Source organism: Lolium perenne, chromosome 1 (assembly GCF_019359855.2).
Source record: "Lolium perenne isolate Kyuss_39 chromosome 1, Kyuss_2.0, whole genome shotgun sequence".
Lineage (NCBI taxonomy): Eukaryota > Viridiplantae > Streptophyta > Magnoliopsida > Poales > Poaceae > Lolium > Lolium perenne.
Window position 1 is genome coordinate 228,030,653 of NC_067244.2, and position 8,848 is coordinate 228,039,500.

The following is an 8,848-nucleotide window of genomic DNA, read 5'->3' on the forward strand; positions in this document are numbered from 1 at the left end:
AGGCTCGTAGGAAGTCGGCCCAAGAAGTCAGATCTAAATGGTTTACGAAGGGAATTCTGTTGGCCTCGCATGAAATTAGATGAGCGGGACTCTCGGAAGAACGAGGGCCAAGACACAGAGAATTTGGGAGAGAGGGATGCGGCAGCAGGATGTCTGAAACCTAAAATTAATAACGAAATAGGACATTAATTCAGGTGTTTGCTGTTAAATCCTAACATTTACTCGGATGGCGAGGAGCGGTTGAGGATTACCTTCAGACCGGAGACCATAGCATTGGCGTTGGATGATTCCGCCATTGGATGCGCTGTGGAGTTGGTCTGGCGCGGGTGAAATCTGAGATTCGTGTGGCCGGGAGTTGGATCTATTCGAGCGGCGATTTGGGGATCTGAGCTTACTCTCTCAGACGGAGGTTGCAGGTTACCGTTTGAAGAGACAACTGATGGGGCTTTACTCGCGTTTTATGGTAAAGGCCGATGCGATGCCATTGGCTCTTTGGGAGTTGACTGACTTTTACTATCGGCAAGATTAATTGGAAGCACTTCTTCATTAATAAAAGGGTTTTTTTTACAATGAAGAGCCGATTGCTCAAGGAGGGAAGAACAAAAGAAGAGTCGATTGCTCAAGAACTACTACTAATCCTATACTAGTAGTTCCTATTCTAAGGGCCGTCGCTGGCCTCGTCGTCGACGTCGTAACTGCCGTCGGCGCTGCTTCCGGAGAACTCTTCGTCGCTGCTGCCCCAGCCCTCGGCCGGGGCTTCTTCCTCCTCATCTTCATCATCGTCGTCGTCTTCCGACCAAGCGCGGAAGCGCTTTGCTGGCGGGTACCCGGCGGAGGAGGAGTCATCCTCCTCCTCTTCCTCCTCTTCCTCCTCTTCATCCTCTTCCCCTTCCTCGTCGTAGGAGGTGAAGCTCACCCAGGAGTAGAGGTCGTCCTCACTCTCTCCCTCCAGTTCCCCGTCGACGAGGAACCGGAGGTCCGCCTCCCCATCGGTCATGGACAGGTCGTCGTCCGACCCGACGGCGGCCAGGGGAAGGTCATCATTCACCCTGACGGTGAAGTCCCACTCTTCATCGTCCCAGTGTTCGGACTGAAAAGAGAGACCCGACGAGGCGGAGGAGGAGGAAGAGGAAGACATTGCTACAGGAGATGGGGGTTTTTTGGTGCCGATGGCTAGAACAGAGCAAGGGGATGAAGAGGCGAACTGTTCGGCGCGGTTAAATAAAAGGGGATATAGTGGAGATTTAATGCCACAGCAGTTTCCGAGGAAGTGGTGCCAAAAGAGAAAAAAAAAATTGTCAGATCACACGGAGAAGTTGAGAAGGCAAGGCATCATGATGAAGGATACTGCGACGTTTCTGCTCTGCCACGACATGACCCGACGAGGAAAAAACAGAGTGGTTTTGGAATTATCATTACCAAAACCAGGGGGGCATGTGTTATCACCAGATTTTAACCAAATCAGAGGTGGGCCGTGATTGAGATGGGCTTAGCAAATATACGTAGAAAATATTCATGAATCGGCCTTGTATAAAGAGTTTGGGCTAAATTGCCCGTGTATCTGTAAATATAGTAGGATACGTGTCGGTTAGGATTAAAAGGTAGAGTTTAGCTCGTACACGGTTGGGATTATTCCCACGTTAGAAAGTCTACGGACTATAAATATGTATCTAGGGTTATTGAGAAAGAGGACGATCACGTTCACAACAAACCAATCTAGGCGCATCGCCACCCCTTGTTTCGAGGGTTTCTTCCGGGTAAGCGCTATGCTGCCTAGATCGCATCTTGCGATCTAGGCAGAATCTTGTTTATCTGTTGTTCATGTGTTGCTCGTACTGAAGCCTTTTTGATGGCGAGCAACACCGTTATCATGGATATGTTAGGGATAGCATCGGTACTTTCTCGATGTATTTGACTAGTCATGCTACCCCTGGATATCTAGCCACCCTTGTACCGATCTTAGGTGCAAGGGTGGTACCTTGCTTAGTCATTGTTTAGTAGATTCGATCCGTTACGATTGCTCCTTGTTCTTCAAGGATTAGTTTGATATCTGCATAGTTAGGCCTTATAAACGGGTTGAAGGATCCAGTAGCACGTAGGGTATAGTTTGCTAGTCCTAGAGAAGATGTTCCGGGAATCAACTCCACGTTGGTTTTTAGGCCTTGTCTAGGACTGGTTTATGATCATCTTTTGTGTCTGCCAGGCTCAATCACGTGTAGGACGTTCCGGTTATGTGGTGAAAACCCTAGATCGTCGTAGATCGTTTTAATTAATATTGATCAAGCAGGCTCACCATGTTATCGTAGATCTCATACGAATCATGGGTGGATCGGCTCCTTGAGCCGATTCACAGGACAACCTGAGAGCCGATCGAGGCTCGTATTTAATGTTTACGTGTATGCCATGCAGGAAACTAGTCGAAGCAATTCATCACCTTCCTGACCAGGTATAGGTCAGGTGGCACGCCCTTGCACCAGCATCGGACGTGCGTGCCGGAGCTTTGCGGGCCGTCGCCGAGGGACCAGGGCCCACCAGCAGTCCTGGGAGCCTCCCGGCTCTTCGTGTTGCCCGTCGCTGCTCGTCGGTGGGTTTTGGTGGTCAACAAGTTGTTGACTCCTCGGCCTTTGAGTTGCACTATAGATCCTCCTTCGATGCCTCCATATCTAAGCAGGGGATTTAAGAGTGGGATGAGTACGAGCGTACTCAACAAGTTCATTATAGGAAAGAGGTGTTTAATGCACTAGCTACGGCATTAGACCAGAAAGTCTAATACCCATGCAAGTTTTCATAACCAGTTCTTCAAAAGGTTGCTTTTATTCAGAAGAACTATGTCCGTCAGCCTTCACAGGTTTACTAGAACTTCATGGAGCTCCTTTCCGGCCGCGTTCGCAGTTCCATATCCCGGAACAGGGAGTGACAGGTCATGGTTCTTTACACTCTGCAGAGGTGTGTTGCTTTACCCATAAGAGATCTTAACCTTGGTGCCAACCGGGTGATCTTCCCGTCCACACTTCCTATGGTGTGAGGCCCGGTATAAGGTCTAGCCAATCATGTTCCTCCGCTACCTCGAACACCCACCCTTTGTTGCATGCCCCGACCCTGGGTCCACGCCGGTCCCATTATTCCCGTAGATTTCAGGGTGGACCCCGGCCACGACGTCAATGCAGGGCTCTACCATACACTCCTACGCCGGTAGCTGCAACCCATCATAGACCGCAATACCGTGGGGACTTAGGACTCCCCAGCCTCACCGCTTGCTCCTTCGGGCGACAAGTGTACTACGGACAATGCCGTGGGGACTTAGGACTCCCCAGCCTCACCGCTTGCTGATACGTCCAAAACGTATCTACTTTCCCGAACACTTTTGCTATTGTTTTGCCTCTAATTTGTGTATTTTGGATGCAACTAACACGGACTAACGCTGTTTTCAGCAGAACTGTTCTGGTGTCTCGTTTTTGTGCAGAAATCCAACTTTCGGGAAAATCCTCGGAATTTATGCAGAAGGCCCTATTTTCCCAGAACTCGACGGAGCAGAAGGACAAACCAGGTGGAGGCCCGAGGGCCCCACACCATAGGGCGGCGCGCCTGTGGGGCCCGCGCGGCCATGTGGTGTGGCCCCCTCGGCCGGCCTCCCGACGCCCTCCTTCGGACTACTTATTGGCCTCGACCTAAAAACGCACGGGGAGAAGTCGAAGTCGCCAGAAACCCTCCAGAACGCCGCCACATCGCGAAACTCCGTCGCGGGAGCCAGAAGTCTCCGTTCTGGCACTCCGCCGGGACGGGGAATTGGAGGAGATCAACGCCATCATCACCGCCAACGCCTCTACATCAACCAGCCATGTTTCCCCCATCCATGTGTGAGTAATTCCCCCGCTGTAGGATTGGTCATGTAATAGCATAAGATTGTTAGGGCATAGTGCCTAGTGTCCGTAATTGGTACTTTGATGATATTGTTGCAACTTGTTATGCTTAATGCTTGTCACTAGGGCCCGAGTGCCATGATCTCAGATCTGAACATGTTATTGTTTCATCATGATATTCATTGTTTATTGATCTTACCTGCAAGTTGTATACACATGTCGCTGTCCGGAACCGATGGCCCCGAAGTGACAGAAATCGGGACAACCGGAGGGAATGGTAGCGATGTGAGGATCACATGTGTTCACGGAGTGTTAATGTTTTGCTCCGGTACTCTATTAAAAGGAGTACCTTAATATCCAGTAGTTTCCCTTGAGGCCCGGCTGCCACCGGCTGGTAGGACAAAAGATGTTGTACAAGTTTCTCATTGCGAGCACGCACGACTATATATGGAACACATGCCTATTGATTGCTTTGTACTTGGACACCGTTTTATTATTATCTGCAAATGCCCTGCTATGATTGTTACATGAGTTTCTCTCATCCATGCAACGCCCGTCATCCGTCCCCGTGCCTACAGTATTTTAATCCTGCTGTTTACTAAAATCACTACTGCTTGTCTCGTTACTCTGCTGCTGTTATTTCACTACTGCTATCGCTATAAAATCACATTACTATCGATAAACTCTTGCGAGCAAGTCTGTTTCCAGGTGCAGCTGAATTGACAACTCCGCTGTTAAGGCTTCCAAGTGTTCTTTGTCTCCCCTTGTGTCGAATCACTAAATTGGGTTTTACTTCCCTCGAAGACTGTTGCGATCCCCTATACTTGTGGGTCATCAAGACTATTTTCTGGCGCCGTTGCCGGGGAGCATAGCTTTATTTGGAAGTTCACTTGGATTAATATTGTTCGCTGCAAATTCTCCATCATGGGTAAACCTCGCGATACTAAGATCGCCATATTACCATCCACTACAAGAAAAGGTACAATTCTGAGTACCTCCGCTACACTTGATTCACCATCTGTGATTGATAAACTTGTTTCACCGCCGCATGCTTCACATGCGGGTACTTCTGCTGAATCTGAAAACTCTCATAATATTGATAATATTTCTGCTGTGCTTGATGATAGTGGTTCATTGGGATCTTTTCTAGATGCTACGATTGCTAGGTCTAGACAAATTGAAAATACTGAAACTCCTAATGCTACTACACCTGTTAATTCACCTGAACTTGATTATTTTAGTGATGATCCTGATGAAGATTATGTGGAGCTTAATGATGATTTTATTGAAAAATGCAATGCTACTACTGATGCAAGAAAAATTAAAAAGTTGCTTGCAGAACATGCTGTTAGATATAAACTGTCTCCTGATCCTAAGTTTGCCACATCTCCTATAAACATTAAGGATAAAGATTATGATTTTTCTCTTGATCTATCTCATATAGCTATTGTTGAGAAAACGCCCTTTTGTGGTACTGAAAAAGAGAGTGCTGTTGAACACATGATTGAGTTATCTACTCTAAGTAGCTTGTTTTCTGATGATGTCAAGATGCGTACTTACTTTGTTGCTAAAATCTTTCCATTCTCATTAAAGGATGACGCTAAAACTTGGTATAATAGTTTGCCACCTAATTCTATTAAAAGTCCAAAAGAATTGCTTGATGTTTTCTTCCGTAAATACTTTCCTGCTAGTGCTCAACATATAGCTTTGCAGAGAATTTATAATTTCAACCAGGAAGATGGAGAGAAATTGCCTGAGGCTTGGGCGAGATTTTGCTCTCTTATTAGAGCTCGGCCTGATCATGATTTGGAAAAGCATGATTTACTTGATATATTTTATAGCGGACTAACCATTGAGTCTAGGGCATACCTGGATAGTTGTGCTGGTTGTGTTTTCAGGAAAAGAACTCCAGACGACGCTGAAGAATTATTGGCTAAAATAGGCCGGAATCATGATGATTGGACTACGCCTGAACCAACTCCAACGCCAATATTGAAGAAGAGGGGTTTAATTAAATTGAATGATGAAGATATGAGGGAAGCCAAGAAGTCTCTCAAGGAGAAAGGTATTAAATCTGAAGATGTGAAGAATCTTCCTCCCATAGAAGATATATGTGAGATAATTCCCCCTTCATCCATGATTGAGGTAAACTCCCTTCAACGCTTTACTAGGGAGGATATTCCGTATTCGAAGCCTCCTGCACAATGCTTAGATGAGTTTGATAATTATATTGTTAAGCAAGAAAATTTTAATATGAGAGTAGAGAATCAATTAATGGAAAATTCTCGAGCTATTAGTGAATTGCATGATATTGTAGAGAGAACCTCCAATGATGTTAAGATGCTTGTTAAACATTTTCATATGGTTCAAACTCAAATTGATCAACTCACTAAAGTGCAAAATGACTTGTTGGGGAATAATTCTAAAAAGAAACATGCTTATGAAGTAACAACTAGAGGTGGTGTCTCTACCCAGGATCCTCTATATCCTGAAGTTCATCCCAAAAGAATTGAACAAGATTCTCAACACATTGAACCTAGTGCTCATTCTAAGAAGAAAAAGAAGAAGAAGCATAAAAATGTTGTAGAATCCTCTGAACCTGCTAATGATCCTAATAGTATTTCTACTTCTGATGCTGAAACTGAAAGTGGTAATGAACATGATAAAGATAATGATAAGAATGATGCTCCTGATAAAGAAGAGGTTGAAGAAGAACCTGAAAAGCATGCTAAAAATAAAAAGTACACTAAAGAAGATTTTATTGCTGAGAAACATGGTAATGAAAGAGAACCTTGGGTGCAAAAGAAAATGCCTTTTCCTGCTAAGAAACTAAAATCAAAGGAAGAAGAACACTATAATAAATTTTGCGATTGGATGAAACCTTTATTCTTGCAAATCCCTTTGACTGATGCTATTAAATTGCCTCCTTATTCAAAGTATATGAAAGATATTGTTACTAACAAAAGGAAAATCCCCAATGAGGAAATTTCCACTATGCTTGCTAATTACTCTTTCAATGGCAAAGTTCCGAAGAAGTTGGGCGACCCAGGTATACCTACTATTCCTTGTTCCATTAAGAATAATTATGTTAAAACTGCTCTATGTGACTTGGGAGCCGGTGTTAGTGTTATGCCTTTTTCTCTTTATAAGAGACTTTATTTAGATAAGTTGATACCTACTGATATATCTTTACAAATGGCTGATAAATCTACTGCTATTCCTGTTGGTATATGTGAGGATGTTCCTGTTCAAGTTACTACTAACTGCTTGATATTAACTGATTTTGCTGTGTTGGAAATGCCTGAAGATGATAATATGTCTATTATTCTTGGGAGACCTTTTCTTAACACCGCAGGGGCTGTTATTGATTGCAATAAAGGAAAGGTTACTTTCAATGTTGATGATAAAGAGCATACCGTCTATTTCCCCAAGAAGATTGATAAAGTATGTGGAGTCAATACTATTTTTAATGTGAGAACTATCAAAGTGGGAACTATTGATTGTCCTATATATGAGCCTAAAGAAGAATATCAAACTCTCGTGATTGGATCCATATCAATACAATTCAAGGTAACATGATTGATTTGAGGTTTATTTCTTCTTATGCTATGTAAAATTTATTTGGTGGCAAGACTTGATCAACCTTGTTAACGAATACTTTTTATATGCATAGAGGAGGTAAACAACATCTCTTTCTTCCTCCACTTGCTCTAGTTGCTGTAGCATTTTTAATTTGCAAAGTTCCTTAGTTAATTGGAGATTTCAAAATTTTTCCTGGCCAGTAATAATAAACTTAATACCCAGAAATGTGCATTTTTCAAAGTTTTCAAAAATTCGCAAAAATTATACCGTTGGTCCTATTTTTCGACGAGGCACCTGGGGGCACCAGAGGATGACCTGTGGGGCACCAGAGGGTGCCACACCACAGGCCGGCGCGGCCAAGGAGGGGGGCGCGCCACCCTGTGGTGTGGGCCCCTCCTTGCCCCACTATCTCATCTCTTTCTCCCAGCACCTTCTCTCTCCCGAAAAAACTCGTACCAGGTTCCTCTCACTCGCGTTTTTGCTCAAGAGCTCCAGATTTCTCGATCTCTTTGTTCAGCCCAGATTTCTTGCTGAAATTTGGCACATTTGCTCCTTGGTATGTGACTCCTCCACCCATCCAAGTAGAATTTTGTTTGGTTGAGTATATCTTGAATATTTTGCTGCTGTAGGTAACATGTTTAGTGAGCTTGCATGCTTGTTCTAAGTGGTAGAAACTAGTTTTGATGCATGATTAGTACTCTAGCAAGTTCCTATGGTAGTTTCCCTCAATTATATGTCACCAAATCAAATTTTATATTGTTTGTTGAAAATTTCAGAGAAGAGATGAAGAAGTTCAACTTTGGAGAGTTGTTCAAGAAAGGAACAACCAGCACCGGGAGGCCTTCTAGGGCCGCCACCCGGCTTAGGCGATCGTACAACGAGGATATCATCGCGCCTAGCTTCGCGCCCGAAGAGGACAACGGGGCTCCTAATGCTTCGTCTTTTCCATGCTATGATTTTCTGAGGAATGCAGGGATATTGGAGGATTTCTTCACCCTTGTCAACAGGGCGGGCTTAACCACCTATGTGGGAGATGAAAGGGAGCAATACTACATGCTCACCAAAATCTTCGTCGAGAGCTTCAAGTTCCACAACAAGCAATATGAGCCGACAGTTGCATTCAAGATCTATGGTAATCCTGTTACTATGGGATTGGAGGATTTTTATCGTGCATTGGATATTGCCCCTGTAGGTACAGCAAGTAGGATTGATGACAACCCCCGGGACTTGTTGGAGCTCTATCGAGGGATTACCGATGATGATTGTCGCACCATTCAGCGTGGCAAGATAAGGAACATTCAACTCCCCGCCATTAAGTATTTTGCATATTACATTGCTACTAGCATTCTTGGTAGGGAGAACACTAGCAATATTTCTAGTTACCATCTTGCTTTCTTGAATATTGC